Genomic DNA, 15,795 nt, shown 5'->3' on the forward strand with positions numbered 1-15,795 from the left:
TCCAAAATATTGCAAGTTTTCTTTTTAACAATAACAATTAACAATGCCTCTTATTTTCTAAAGCAAAGACTATTGTTAAACCGTTTTACGTCGTGTGTCGGATCTTTTCAAGGAAATTGAAAGGATGCCTTCACACTTGGTTTAAAAGGTTGTACTTCTAAATGGACTACAAAATGGTATTTAAAAGTCCTACTCAAATGATTTAAGCAGAAAGTCATGCCTGATGCTTCCAGTACAATACTGAGAGTGCCAACTTTCAAATGAAATATTAAATTAAATCGTGTTTGGTGTCTCAGGTGGATGTGAAATATTTTATTTTGGCATATTTTAGAGAAATAAATGTTTTCCAGGGTGACTTTTCCAGTCTTTACCCCAAAAGTAACACCCTTCAAGTAGTTAATCCACCACATTAGTACATTCTCACATATTTGATATTTTCAAATTAGTTACATGGTTTACGACATTCCAATGTTACTTGAACAATGAAGGTCCCTTATAAGCAACGTTGGCTGCAAACAAATTTTAGACACTCGGAGGAAGTGTCACAGTCTGCCCTCTCCTCATTCTCATCCACTTCACCTCCCAGTACTTTTCCACCGGTCCCTCCTTCTCTTCACCTGCCCCCAACTCTCCTCACCTGTTGCACTCAGTTGCCTCTGATCACCAATTAACCCGGTATATAGACTCTCCTCACCGTTCACATAGTGCCAGATTGTTCTCAGCATTCATGCAAGACTCTCCAGCGATTTCCCGACTGCCTACATGGATTAAAACCTTCGCTCAATCCTGAGCCTCTGTGTGAGTACGGTGTACCCATTCCTGTGTTACTACTCTGTGTTACAGTATCGTAATAAAGTTCATTACCAACTATACCTGCCTGATTCTGTGCTGCTATTGGGTCCAAGCTATACCCGTTACAGTACAATCTGGCCAACAATGGACTCAGCGCACACAATGTCTCCGTCAAACCGCTTCGAGAGGATTGAGCACACGCTCCTGCACCACGAAGCTATGCTCACTGCCTCCAACTCCGAGGTTCGACAGGCTGTGTCAAACCAAGAGCAAGCATTGGTTGCACTAGCCACCCAAGTCCAACAGCTGACGACCACCCTCGCCCAGGCTACACCCCATGCTTCGCCTCCGGCTCCGACAGCACCAGCTCCCGGTCCGCCAGGACCATCACCTGAGCCCCGGGTGGGAACCCCGGAGCGCTACGCTGGAGACCCGGAGGGCTGCAACCCATTCATCACGAACTGTTCCATTCTCTTCGCCCTACAGCCCTACACCTTCGCCCAGGAAGCGGCGAGAGTGGCGTTTACCATTAATCACCTGACTGGCAGAGCTCGGCTGTGGGGAACGGCTGAATGGGAGCGACGCACGCCGGCTTGCTCCTCTTTCCAGGCCTTCACGTTGGAGCTTCGCAAGGTGTTCGGTGAGGTTTCGATGGGTCCGGACGCTGCGGGAAGTCTGCTGGGGTTGAGCCAGGGGAACCAGAGCGTCGCTGACTTCGCCATCGACTTTTGCACCAGGGCCCGTCAGAGTTATTGGAACGCCCCGGCCCAGTGTGACGCTTTCTTGCTGGGCTTGAATGACTATATCAAGGATGAGTTGGTGTCCCACGACCTTCCTTCTTCTCTGGATGGGCTTATCGAGCTAACGACCCGTCTGGACCGACGCATCCTGGCGAGACGTCGGGAGAGGCGACAGGGACAGGCGGACCGCCAGTCCCTATCCACCCAAGCTCGTTTTCCTCCGGAGACTGGACTACCCTCGTCGGGGCAACTGTCGAGGCAACCCAAACCCATACAGGTGGGTCGCACCAGTCTCACCCCCGAGGAACGGGAACGTCGGCGTCGGGGGAACCTCTGTCTCTACTGTGGCCTGGCGGGTCATTACATCTCCAAGTGTCCAGTAAAATGGCCAGACTCGCCAGTAGCGGAGAAATTACTGGTGAGTCGAACCTCTGAACTTTCCTCTGCCCGACGCCCTCTTTGTCATGCCCGTCTGCTGTTGTCTGATGGTTCTCACACCCTCGCCACCTTCATAGACTCTGGTTGTGACATTAATCTTATGGACAAGGGACTAGCCCGCCAGCTTGACATCAGTTGTGTTCCCCTGCCTGAACCTGTTCCCGCCGACGGCCATCTCCTGGGGACTGTTTCTCACCAGACGGTCCCAGTGCGCATGCTCCTGTCTGGTAATCACCATGAGACCATCCAGTTCCACATCCTGCAGTCTCCCCGTCTTCCCCTCATCCTGGGTTACCCCTGGCTTCGGCGACACAACCCCAACATCGACTGGAGGACGGGGGTCATCTTGGGTTGGAGGCCTTCCTGCCACCAAGTGTGCCTGAAGCAAACCTCAGCTCCTCAACCGGCCACCTGCTCCAGATCTGATGGGGGTCCCAGCCGAGTACCATGACTTTGGGGAGGTTTTTAGCAAGTCTAGGGCCACCTCCCTTCCTCCTCATCGGCCCTATGACTGCGCCATAGACCTCCTGCCTGGTTCCGCTCCTCCTAGGGGTCGCCTTTACTCCCTGTCCGCCCCTGAGAGAGGCGCCATGGAGAAATACATAAACGACTCCTTGGCTGCTGGTCTCATCCATCCCTCCTCGTCTCCTGCTGGGGCTGGTTTCTTCTTCGTGGAGAAGAAGGACAAATCTCTGCGTCCCTGCATAGATTACCGGGGGCTCAACGGCATCACGGTGAAGAATCGCTACCCTCTCCCACTCATCTCCTCTGCTTTCGAGCTCCTGGAGGGGGACACCATCTTTTCGAAGTTGGATCTACGCAACGCCTACCACTTGGTCCGCATCAAAGAGGGAGATGAGTGGAAGACCGCCTTCAACACTCCCACGGGACATTATGAATACCTGGTGATGCCCTTTGGCCTCACTAACGCCCCGGTCGTTTTCCAGGCTTTGGTCAATGACGTTCTCAGAGACATGTTGAACAAGTACGTGTTCGTCTATCTTGATGACATCCTCATCTTTTCACGGACCAAGGAGGAACACGTACACCACGTCCAGGCAGTTCTACATCGGCTCCTGGAGAACTCGCTCTTCGTTAAAGCTGAGAAGTGCGAGTTTCACTCCCCGTCAGTCTCCTTCCTAGGATACATCGTTGGCCAAGGGAACATCAAGATGGACCCCGCCAAGGTCTCTGCTGTCACCACCTGGCCTGTTCCTGACTCCCGCAAGCAGCTCCAAAGGTTCCTGGGGTTCGCCAATTTTTACCGACGGTTCATCCGTGGCTACAGTACTGTGGCCGCACCCCTCACGGCACTCACCTCCTCCAAGGTTCCATTCCGGTGGTCTGCCGCGGCCGACAAAGCTTTTCAGACACTCAAGACACGGTTTACATCGGCCCCCATCCTCCAAGTTCCGGACTCAGAGAGACAGTTCGTGGTGGAGGTGGACGCCTCCGACGTGGGGGCGGGAGCTGTTCTGTCCCAGCGGGCTGCCGGGGACCAGAAGCTCCATCCATGCGCCTTCTTCTCCCGACGCCTGACCCCTGCTGAGAGGAATTATGACATTGGCAACCGAGAACTGTTGGCGGTTAAGTTGGCGTTGGAGGAATGGCGTCACTGGCTGGAGGGAACCGAGCAGCCTTTCTTGGTTTGGACTGACCACAAGAACCTTGAATACCTCCAGTCAGCCAAGAGGCTCAACTCTCGTCAGGCCCCTGGTCTCTCTTCCTCACCCGCTTCAACTTCTCCCTCTCCTACCGACCTGGGTCCTGCAACGTGAAGCCCGATGCCCTCTCTCGACAGTTCTTGGCGAAGGAGGAGCCTGTCTCTGGCCCGTCCTCCCGTCCTCGCACAGGGTTGCCTCCCTCACCTGGGAAGTGGAGGAGAAGGTCAAGGCAGCCTTGGAGAACCAGCCGGGACCCAGCGCATGCCCTCCTGATCGCCTGTTTGTGGTTTCTGCCCTGCGGTCCAACGTCCTTCAGTGGGCCCACAGCTCTCGACTCGCCTGTCATCCCGGCATTCAGCGGACCAAGGAGATGGTGCTACGGAGGTTCTGGTGGGCATCGCTGGAGGACACTCGGGAGTTTGTCAACGCCTGTCCCGTTTGCAACCAGCACAAGGTCTCACACCAAGCTCCTGCGGGTCATCTGCTTCCACTGCCTGTACCCCATCGACCATGGTCCCACATCTCCCTGGACTTCGTTACCGGCCTGCCCCCATCCAGTGGTCACACCACCATCCTGACCGTGGTCGATAGATTTAGCAAGATGGCTCACTTCGTGCCCCTGCCCACGCTTCCGTCAGCCAAGGAAACTGCCGAGCTCATGTTACTCCACGTCTTCAGGCTCCATGGTCTTCCAGTCGATGTGGTCTCCGACCGGGGACCCCAGTTTGCCTCTGTGTTCTGGAGGGAGTTCTGCACGCTTGTGGGGGCCACCGTGAGTCTGATGTCCGGATTTCATCCCCAGTCCAACGGCCAAACTGAAAAGAAGAATCAGGAGATGGAGACGGCGCTGCGGTGTATGGTGTCCAAGCATCCCTCCTCCTGGTCCCAGCAGTTGTTGTGGGTGGAGTACGCCCACAACACCCTGACAAGCTCGGCCACTGGGCTCTCCCCTTTCCAGTGTGCCTACGGGTTCCAGCCTCCACTGTTCCCGGCGCTGGAGAAAGAGGTTTGCTGACCGTCCGTCCAGGCCTTCATTCGTCGCTGCCGCAGGACGTGGACCCAAGCCAGGGCGGCTCTTCTCCGCTCCGTGGACCGTTACGCCACGGCTGCCAACCGTCACTGCACCCAGGCCCCCACCTACCTCGCGGGCCAGAAGGTGTGGCTGTCGATCCGGGACCTTCCCTTGAGGGTGGAGTCCAAGAAGTTGGCACCCAAGTTCATCGGTCCCTTTGAAATCCAGAAGATCAACCCAGCGGCTGTGAGGCTCAAGTTGCCTCGTTCCATGCGGGTCCATCCTACGTTCCACGTGTCCAGAGTAAAGCCAGTCCGGGAGAGCTCCCTGGTCCCCGCAGTCCCTCCTCCTCCACCTCCTCGTCTCATCGACGGAGGCCCCGCCTTTACGGTGCACCGCCTCCTGCGCTCCCGCCATCGCGGGAGGGGTCTCCAATACCTGGTCGATTGGGAGGGTTATGGTCCAGAGGAGAGGTCCTGGGTTCCTGCTCGACACATCCTGGACGCCTCCCTCATCAGGGAGTTTCACCGGCGTCATCCCGACCAGCCGTCCAAGTCCGCCACTCCTAGAGGGGTCGCCGCCCCTGAGACTCTGTCCCCTCTTCCGTCTGAGGCGCCCAGTGACGACGAGACGGAGCTTTCCTCTGATGCTATGGAGGAGGATGCGGACATGGATGTCTCGGATGAATATTAGCCCTCCTCAGGTCCCCCTCCTCCCACCCAACTCTGCGTGGGATTGGGTTTATTTTCTTTATTGTTTTTTTGTTTTGGGACATCAGGAGCCGTCCCTTGAGGGGGGGGTTCTGTCACAGTCTGCCCTCTCCTCATTCTCATCCACTTCACCTCCCAGTACTTTTCCACCGGTCCCTCCTTCTCCTCGCCTGCCTGCCTGCCACTCCCCTCTCATCAGCCCAACTCTCCTCACCTGTTGCACTCAGTTGCCTCTGATCACCAATTAACCCGGTATATAGACTCTCCTCACCGTTCACACAGTGCCAGATTGTTCTCAGCATTCATGCAAGACTCTCCAGCGATTTCCCGACTGCCTACACGGATTCGAACCTTCGCTCAATCCTGAGCCTCTGTGTGAGTACGGTGTACCCATTCCTATGTTACTACTCTGTGTTACAGTATTGTAATAAAGTTCATTACCAACTATACCTGCCTGATTCTGTGCTGCTATTGGGTCCAAGCTATACCCGTTACAGGAAGTCATTGTTTTCTGTTTAAATCCAGTAATGATTCTTCGGACCTTGACCATGAGAGAGTTTGTTTTGCCGCTGAATCATTTTGGGGCTTGATTCCAAATACAGGCTGTGAGGTTTGCTAAATTTGCAGTGCAATTGCAGCTATATCTGGATTACTGCATTAATTTAGTGAAGTTGGCATCTCCGAAGGTGGACAGATCATCAGGTCCGGCAGAAATGTTTCCCAGCCAGTTAAAAGAAGCAAGGGTGGGAACAGCTGAGGTTCTGACTAAATGTTTTCAGTCTTCCCTTGCCAAAGGAATGGTGCCAGTAAATTGCTCTAATTGTCGAGGAGTGCTTCCTGTTATTATATAATAGCAAAGATGAAATTGAACAGGAGAAGATGCAGATGGGATTTAGTTTAGTTAATTGTCACATGTATCAAGTAAACTATTAAAGAATACAAGTTTCTGACACATTTTGAGAGGTTGGGTAAGGAGGCACTGTGTTGGGTGGCACGCTGGCGCAGCGGTAGAGTTGCTGCCTTGCAGACTTGCAGCGCCAGAGACCCGGGTTCCATCCCAATTACGGGTGCTGTCTGTACGTTCTCCCCTTGACTGTGTCAGTTTTGCTTTTGTTTGTTTTTAGTCCGTTTTATTTGTATGTGTTAGTTTTATATTATGTGGGGGGTGTGGGGGGAGGGGGGATGGGGAAACAAGAAACATTTTTATCTCTTCCTTCGATGGAGGTGCAACTTTTTCCGTATTGCATCTCCGCCGGCATTGTGGCCAAACATCGTGGAGCTGGAGGTAGCTTTGTTAGGGATCAACGTCGGGAGCTCCAACTTCAGGAGCTTTGATCGCCAACTGCGGGAGCTTCGATCGCCCCGACTGCGAGTGTTTCGATTGTCCCGACCGTGGGAGAAAAGGAGGAAAATGGAAGTTATTCACCTTCCATCACAGTGGGGAATATGTGGTCGCCAAAAAACACGATGGAGGAGCTGCCTGCCCTGGTGGGTAGTCAGAGGGATTTCTGTGAGTGCAGTGATCCTGGAGTCTGGTTCGAGTGTGGACGGCTTTCTGACTTTGGGCGGACAGGGACTGCAGAGAGAGTACAGCGGTCGGTGAAGGAGCGTGTGTGTGGCCCAGACATTGAACTGATGGCTGTGGGTCTCCGCTTTTCCTGTGTGCCCTAGGGATTCTCACACGCCGCTGTGCTGGCTGTTTATGTTTAATCTTTATGTAGTTTTGTGTCTTGTTGCTTTTTTGATATGACTGTGGTAAATCAAATTTCACTGTACCTCAGTACACGTGACAATAAAGGACCATTAAACCATTGAATGCAAATTAATGATTTCATCCCGTGATTTCATTAATGATAATTTTAATTTTAATATCTTAATAACAAGGTGGAATTGAAGTATTGGTGCACTTGAATTACAAATGTTGCGTGTGTGTGATTTCCATTCTATATTGCCCAGTTTTTATCACTGTTAGGAGGTATTAATCACATTAACTTCCTCAGTTGCTGAAAGACCTCAAGATAAAACTCCGTGAAAAAGAAGAGACCTTATTGGAAAAGACACAACTTGTGGAGGTGTTGAAGGAAAAGCTTCATGGAAATAATCGGGAGCTAGCGGTAAGTACATCATTGTTTGCTGCTGTGTGAATGTCTATTATAGGGAAAGATCTCTGCAACCAGCTAAGGGATTCTGTTGTAACTGGCAGCGAAATAGAAATAGCAGGGAGCCACTTGGAATAAAAATGTGAAGAATTTCTTTTGTATAAATCTTCCCATTCTTTTTTTTCTGAATCAGCCCATCAACCCTTTTATGATCTGTTATAGTGAAGAATCACATTTTACGTGGAGCCTTGCAACATTGTCATTCTGGTTATGACAGGTTGTTGCCATTGCTGATCTGTGCCACCAATTTTTTGTGCCCTGATCAAGATCAGAAGAGATCTGCTATTTAAGATGCCAACAACACATGAACTCTTGATTATAATGCAACAGCGTCACTACTGATTATATCTATCTTCCATCTATTCTATTCCATATATATTACTAAAACTCTCATCTTGACCACTTCCTGTCTGCGTTGTAATTAAATTTGAGCAAAAACGATCCTGCTTAGTGCTACGATTGTGTTGGGGAATGGGACCAGGCCTCCTGTGTGACTGGGACCCAACAGTTTAGTTGTTCTTCATTTTCCCATCCACTAGTGGGAGAGTCTAGAAGTAGAGGTCATAGCCTCAGATTTAAAGAACGTTCCTTTGGGAAGGAGATTAGGAGGAATTTCTTTAGTCAGAAATAAGTGGTTGCCCATTTAATGCATTAGCATTTCTGTTTCTCTGACAACGGCATGCGTGTTTGGAACTATGTTTGTCAAAGTGTAGACAATGCAGGCTCGTAGAATATTTTCAAGACAGTGGGGATCAATTCATGATAAACTGGGTGAATGTATGCATTAGGTCAGTGATGATCTTAATGCAAGGCAGAACAGACCTGATGGACTGAATCGGTATTCTGCAGAATGTGAAAACAAACAACTGCAGATGCTGGTTTATACCAAAGATAGAAGTGCTGGAGTAACTCAGTTGAATAAGGATCCTGACCTGAAACATCATCCATCCTTTTTTTCTAAAGATGTTGCCAGATCTGTTGAGTTATTCTTGGACTTTGTGTCTAACTTAGGTACTGCTCCCTTGAGGAGGCACATATCTGTGAGCTATAGTAGTCCTGTGAATATCCCTCATCCACACCATCTTGTACATGGATTTTAATGCTTCGCGTTTTTGATTAGTGAACCATTAAAAATGTATTTACGCTTGATATTACCGTTGATGAAACAAGCAGACAAGTTCTTTGTCCTTTTTGACATTTCACTGTATGCAATTTTGTAACGATAGTCAGCAGTTTCAAGTAAATGGGTGACTAAAGACCACTGTAAGTGGCAGCCTCCACATACAGCCTCTCGTCATTTTCTTCTTTTGTTTGTTTTTATTCTGTTTTATTTGTATGTGTTAGCGTATCTTTAGTTTTGTATTATGTGGAGGGTGAGGGTGGGGGAAACAAAACTTTTTTGATCTCTTCCCTCGACGGAGATGCAACTTTTTCCGTATTGCATCTCCGCCGGCATTGTGGCCTAACATCGTGGAGCTGGAGGTAGCTTTGTTAGGGATCAACGTCGCGGGTGGATGATTGCAAGCTTCACCGTACTAATCATGAATCTATCTATCTCTGCCTTAAAAATATCCACTGACGTCCTACACAGCCTTCTGTGGCAATGAATTCCACAGATTCACCATCCTCTGACTAAAGAAATTCCTCCTCATCTCCTTCCTAAAGGACATCCTTTAATTCTGAGGCTATGACCTCTAGTCCTAGACTCTCCCACTAGTGGATGGGAAAATGAAGAACAATATAGTCAATAGTGACACTGTTGCATTATAATCAAGAGTTCATGTGCTGTTGGCATCTTAAATAGCAGATCTCTTCTGATCTTGGTCACGGCTGAGAAAAATTGGTGGCACAGATCAGCAATGCCAACAACCTGTCATAACACGAATGACAATGCTGCAAGGCTCCACAAAAACTGTAATTCTGCACTGGATCACAAAAGGGTTGATGGGATGATTTAGAAAAAAAGAATGGGAAGATTTATACAAAAGAAAATCTTCAATTTTTTTCATATTTATTGATTTATTTCCAAAAGGCTCCCTGCTATTTTTATTTCACTGCCAGTTATAACAGAATCCCTTAGCTTGTTGCAGAGATCTCATAATCACAATCAGTTTTATTCATCACAATGCACATAAAGTGCAAGTGAAATGAATTTGCCAGCAGCGGTACAATGATAAAGAACACACAAAAACACACTAAAAATGTAACACAAACATCCACCACAGCATTCATCACTGTGGTGGAAGGCACAAAAATTGGCCAGTCCTCTTCCATTTTCCCCCGTGGTCGGGACCTCAACCCTCCGCAGCCAGATGTGCAAACAAGGTAAAACGTCCAGGTAAGTCCTGAATCGGTGCCTCCCCACCGGAGAACGCGGCTTCAGGCTGGTGTAGGCCACAGGCCGGCGGTCGGAGATTTAAAGTTCGCGCCACAGCCAGAAGCACCGCAGACTGCAGGGCCGGCGGTCAGAGCTCCTCTCCAGGGATCCCCGGCGAGGGACCCCGCTCCTGATGGTAAGTCCCCGCTGCGCCCACGGTAGAGGTAGGCCGCAGGCCTGCAGTTGGAGCTCTTCTTCCCCCAGGTCCCCCACGAGGGATTCCCAGGGTGCAGACGCAGCACTGATTGTGATTATGAGATCTCTGCAACAAGCTAAGGGATTCTGTTATAACTGGCAGTGAAATAAAAATAGCAGGGAGCCTTTTGGAAATAAATCAATAAATATGAAAAAAATTGAAGATTTTCTTTTGTATAAATCTTCCCATTCTTTTTTTCTAAATCATCCCATCAACCCTTTTGTGATCCAGTGCAGAATTACAGTTTTTGTGGAGCCTTGCAGCATTGTCATTCGTGTTATGACAGGTTGTTGGCATTGCTGATCTGTGCCACCAATTTTTCTCAGCCGTGACCAAGATCAGAAGAGATCTGCTATTTAAGATGCCAACAGCACATGAACTCTTGATTATAATGCAACAGTGTCACTATTGACTATATTGTTCTTCATTTTCCCATCCACTAGTGGGAGAGTCTAGGACTAGAGGTCATAGCCTCAGAATTAAAGGATGTCCTTTAGGAAGGAGATGAGGAGGAATTTCTTTAGTCAGAGGATGGTGAATCTGTGGAATTCATTGCCACAGAAGGCTGTGTAGGACGTCAGTGGATATTTTTAAGGCAGAGATAGATAGATTCATGATTAGTACGGTGTCAGAGATGAAGGGTAAACAGGGAGAGATAGATGATTGGATGGCGCAGGAGACTTGATGGGCCAAATAGCCTAATTCTGCTTCCATCACGTGACCTTATGATAACTGTTTTAATTTTGATGACTACTTGACAATTACATTTTGACATGTTCAACTTTTCTTGCTTATCTGCTTGGCTTATTCATTTAATGTTACTTTAGAAAGCTTCATTATTTTAAGCTTAATGGGACTGTCCCACAGGTGACTTTTTAGGCGACTGCAGGAGACTATGCAGTCGCCACATGTTCGCAGGTGGTTGTTGGAGAGTCGCCTTCATGGACGTGAGGAGTTCCCGCATTCTGAGAACTCGTAGCGGCCTCCTTAGGGTCGCTGCAAATTTTTCCACATGGAGAGTGGCGAGAATTCCTGTGCCATAGGTCCTAATGGGTTGCCAGGAGGTCGAAGGTTCTCATAGGTTATAGCTGGTGTAGACTGGTGAATTTCATTGGCTCATTGGGAAAAAAAACATAAACAGTCATTTTCAGAACCAAGGAAAATCGACCGGTAATGTTAATGTCCGCCGAGCTTCACAGCCGTGGATCTCTGGCTTCTTAAAAGTTGTTTCCACTCCTTTTTCCCCCTTCTTCCCCCCCCTCTTTTAAAGGACTTACTGTCCATTGTGCTTTAGCCGTCTTAATTACAGCGCCAACCTTCCTGTTCATCGCGGTGTGTGTCTATCACCTTGGCTTTGGACCAAGTGAATTTCAGTCAGACAGCGCCACCCCTGCTTGCCCCGTCTCCCGCCTGCATAATGGGCTGGTGAAGGAAGCGTTGTGTGTGTGTGTTCCACTCTGAAAGCTGCCGATCCAGTTGCTGGTTTTTCAGGCGACTGCCGGCAACTTGACAGACGCCTGACAAATCGTCTAAGTGGAACAGGCCCATTAGGCTCCCCAAAGTCTCTTTAGTTTAATTTGGCTACTTTTTAATTTTTTAGGAGTTGGTTGAAGATATGAGGCATGTTGAGATGGAAAATGAAAATCTCGACAACAAGCTTCTGGCTGAAGACTACGCCACGCATATCAAGGTCCGAGATCTGACGGAAAGTCACAAGGCAGATTTTAAAATTCTCACAGGTAAACACAGCACTCAGCTCCGTAAAATCAGGGAGAAACATGCACAAGAAACATCACAGAAAGATCAGTGCTGTTTACAACTTCACAAAGATCTCCAACTTTTAAGACCTCACGCCAAGTTCTGTGCACCACTTGCAGAACAGGCAACTGGTTCTTTAAATTATTTCACTGAACGGAAGATTAAAGAACTGGAAGGTAATTACTCAAAGTTGACCTGTTAATATTTTTGGCCATAAATGGTCCTACCGCAGATTTGTACATCTGTCGTCTCGTGGTAGGGAGTAGGTTTGCCTTAAAATATTCTAGCATTAGAGGAATGGAGTGGATTTTATGCCAAAACATCACTTCATTTTTGTTTTGCCGTGTAATTATCTCGTCCCTGTAACCTCATGAGATTTTGTGTATGCAAATTGGTTGCTGTAATTCCCATATTTTATCACTGATCACACTATGAGAAGCATTTGTGAGAGTCTGCCAAATGGCTGACAGGAACACACAGTAGTCATTTGGACAGATTCGTACAGATGCTTTTAAAAACATTCTCTTCTTGAATCCTATAAACATCGCTTTCACTGAATTTTAACATCGTGAAGGGTGGCCTGGTGCCTTTCAGCGCCAGAGACCTGGGTTTGATCCTGACTGTGGTGCTTGTCTGTACGGAGTTTGTATGTTCTCCCTGTGGGTTTTCGTCCAGGTGCACTCCTCACACTCCAAAGACGTACAGGTTTGTAGGTTAATTGACTTGGGTTAATAGTAAATTATCCCTAGTGTGTGTAGGATAGTGTTAGTGTGCGAGGATCATTGGTCAGCACAGACACAGGAGGTCGAAGGGCAGTTTCCACGCTGTATCTCAAAATAAAATCATTTGAAGACATTTCACCATTCTCAATGCCCTTGCCGGATACATCAACGTATTTTAATTTCAAATAGCTTTTAATGAGAAGACCAGAGCAACCAGGACACTTCATTAACTCCATGAATGTCTTATCTCTGTGTGTCTTGATCTGTGTTTGCATGACAGTTTACGGAAGAGAGGGTGAAACCAGGGACAAGATACAATGATGGTGTAGAGAGACTATACTCAGCAGCAGAAGAGGATTTTTGATTGGAGTAATTTAAAATATATAAGGGTTTTAATGCATCAGTCTGAAGAAGGGTTTCGGCCCGAAACCTTGCCTATTTCCTTTGCTCCATAGATGCTGCTGCACCCACTGAGTTTCTCCAGCACTTTTGTCTACCTTTGATTTTCCAGCATCTGCAGTTCCTTCTTGAACATATGATTTTCACTGATTGCCATTAAGTGCGGTGGAAAAAATTGCAAATTGTTGTGTTGCTTTTTTTTGCAACAAATATCAGATAATTATGGGTGTTTTTTCCTTTCTCTTTCTTAAAGAACAAGTGGTGCTGATGACACAAGAGGCTGAAACATCAGAGGACAAGTTTATGACAATGGAAGCTTCGTTCCAATTGAAAATCAAACAGCTTCAAGAGGAGCTGGACAATGTACAGGTACCCCAAATAAAAACCCCTTGCGCCTGTTGATGATTAACTGAATATTAATCTGTTTGCCATTTACCAAGAATGAAATGACTTTATCTTATAAAAAAAGGAATATTGATAGTATGTTATTCCGTGAGTTGTTGAAGCATTATGGGAACCAATTTTTTTTTTTTACAGTTAGTTATGTACATTGTAGATTTTTAATCTGGGCTCAACTGTATGAAGGAGTGCTTCCCTACATTTCACAGCTCACTCCATTCCGTGTAGAACACCTTTCTGAAGGGTAAGTGACATGGGATAGATGTGAGCCTGCAGGAAAATTCAATCATGAAAGAGTTGTGGTAGAATGGAGATGTCGGCAGTAGCACATTAAAAGTATAATGCATGCTAAAATTATTTAGAGAGTCACACTGCTCAGTAACAGGCCCTTCAGCCCAACTTGCCCACACTGCCCAACATGCCCCATCTACACTAGTCTTACTTGCCTGTAGAGTCATAAAGCAAAATATTTAATCTAGAATTTGAATGGTGGCTATTTAACAGACCACTAGAAATCCCTTGGCTTTAACTGACACTAAACTTATTTCTACCCAGCTTGTATCGTCTCAGAAGCTACTGCTGGAGCTCAAAGACGCAGCGATTGACTATGAAGAGGAGAACGACCAGTTACACCTGATAGTGAACTGGCTACAATACGTCAAGGCACAAAATGGTGTGTGTATAGCATGACTTTAATTGGGTAAGAAGGAACTGGGGATGCTGGTTTACACCGAAGATAGACACAAAATGCAGGTCAGGCAGCATCTCTGAAGAAAAGAATAGGTGATGTTTCAGATCAAGACCCTTCATCAGACAGAGTCGGGGAGGGGGAAATTAGAGGTATGGGGAGGTACAGAATAAAGTAGGGCCTGCATCAATGACTCGCGGAGGGTGGAGCTGACAATGGTCCATTGTTGGCTGGGGATGAGGTGCTAATGAAGGAATATAAATGGTGAAATTAGCAAGAGGACTAGGGTGGGGGAGAGACGGGGAGAGAGAGAATGGAAGGGTTATTTGGTTAGAGATCCTTCATTCTCTTGTGTAAGAAGGAACTGCAGTTGCTGGTTTAAACTGAAGACAGACACATAAACTTGGAATAAGTCAGCGGGACAGGCAGCATCTGTGGAGAGAAAGAATGGGTGACGTTTCAGGTCAGGGACCCTTCCTCATTCTCTTTATTTAAATGGTGATACGTGTTTTCTTACAGAGAAGCTTCAAACATTATTGGAAGGATATGAAGAACAACACCAGAACATACAAGTTACCAAGGGAGCAACTTCCCAGGTTGGGAGAATTTGTGATGCATTTAATTCCCCCACGTACAGTAATCTTAATTCCAAGTGTACGCATTCTGCACAGATTCAACACTCAAGTATCCTGCTAATTAATATTACATTGTATTTTATGTTGCTTATTCAGATTTTTTTTTTAATTGGGTCATTTAAGTAAATTTTTATTTTGCTCTTTTCAATCATCATCCTTACTTTTTGGCTTGATTCTTGCATCTGAGGGGTGCTATTTGCTTCCACACCAGATGGTTTCTGTATGCATTACTACACACCTTGGACATGGAGAAAGTCTACTGAATTAGCTAGTGTGGTTGGGGAAGCAACAGAGTATTTCCAGACTTTTTAATATGATTGGGGAATTTTACCTATTAATATTATAGGGTCATAAGGAATAGTAGAATTAGGTCATTCGGCCCATCAAGTCTACCCCACCATTCAATCATGGCTGATTAATTACTCCCTCCTAACCCCATTCTCCTACCTTCCCCTCATAATCTCAGACACCTATACTAATCAAGAATCTATCTATGCCTTAAAAATATCCACTGACTTGGCCTCTACCGCCATCTGTGGCAAAGAATTCCACAGATTCACCACCCCCTGGGAAAGAAATTTTACCTCATCTCCTTCCAAAAAGAACGTCCTTTAGTCTAGACCTAAAGGGCATAGCCTCAGGATAAGGATTGGCTTCAAAGCTGCAATAGACAATAGGCAATAGGTGCAGGAGTGGGCCATTCGGCCCTTCAAGCCAGCACCGCCTTTCAATGCGATCATGGCTGATTATGCCCAATTAGTAGCCCGTTCCTGCTTTCTCCCTATATCCCCTGATTCTGCTATCTTTCAGAGCCCTATCTAGCTCTCTCTTGAAAGTATCCAGAGAACCGGCCTCCACCGCTCTCCGCATAGTCAATTCCAGAGGCAGAGAATTCCACAGATTCACAACTCTCTGTGTGAAAAAGTGTTTCCTCGTCTCCGTTCTAAATGGCTTACCCCTTATTCTTAAACTGTGGCCCCTGGTTCTGGAATCTCCCAACATCGGGAACATGTTTCCTGCCTCTAGCGTGTCCAAGCCCTTAATAATCTTATCTGTTTCAATAAGATACCCTCTCATCCTTCTAAACACCAGAGTATACAAGCCCA

General features: G+C 47.3%; 2 long non-coding RNA genes across 2 annotated transcripts; one reads left to right on the top strand and one right to left on the bottom strand.

The window, feature by feature from the left end:
* Window positions 1–495: 495 nt before the first annotated feature.
* LOC116985467 lies at window positions 496–5,988 on the bottom strand. The gene is made up of 3 exons (XR_004415271.1): window positions 5,852–5,988; window positions 2,417–2,421; window positions 496–529 (listed from the first exon to the last, which is right to left on the bottom strand). It is a non-coding gene; the product is annotated as an uncharacterized LOC116985467 (long non-coding RNA).
* Window positions 5,989–6,833: 845 nt separating this feature from the next.
* On the top strand, window positions 6,834–15,016 carry LOC116985468. The gene is made up of 3 exons (XR_004415272.1): window positions 6,834–6,844; window positions 11,692–11,694; window positions 14,982–15,016. It is a non-coding gene; the product is annotated as an uncharacterized LOC116985468 (long non-coding RNA).
* The last annotated feature ends 779 nt before the right edge of the window (window positions 15,017–15,795 follow it).

Source organism: Amblyraja radiata, chromosome 22 (assembly GCF_010909765.2).
Source record: "Amblyraja radiata isolate CabotCenter1 chromosome 22, sAmbRad1.1.pri, whole genome shotgun sequence".
Lineage (NCBI taxonomy): Eukaryota > Metazoa > Chordata > Chondrichthyes > Rajiformes > Rajidae > Amblyraja > Amblyraja radiata.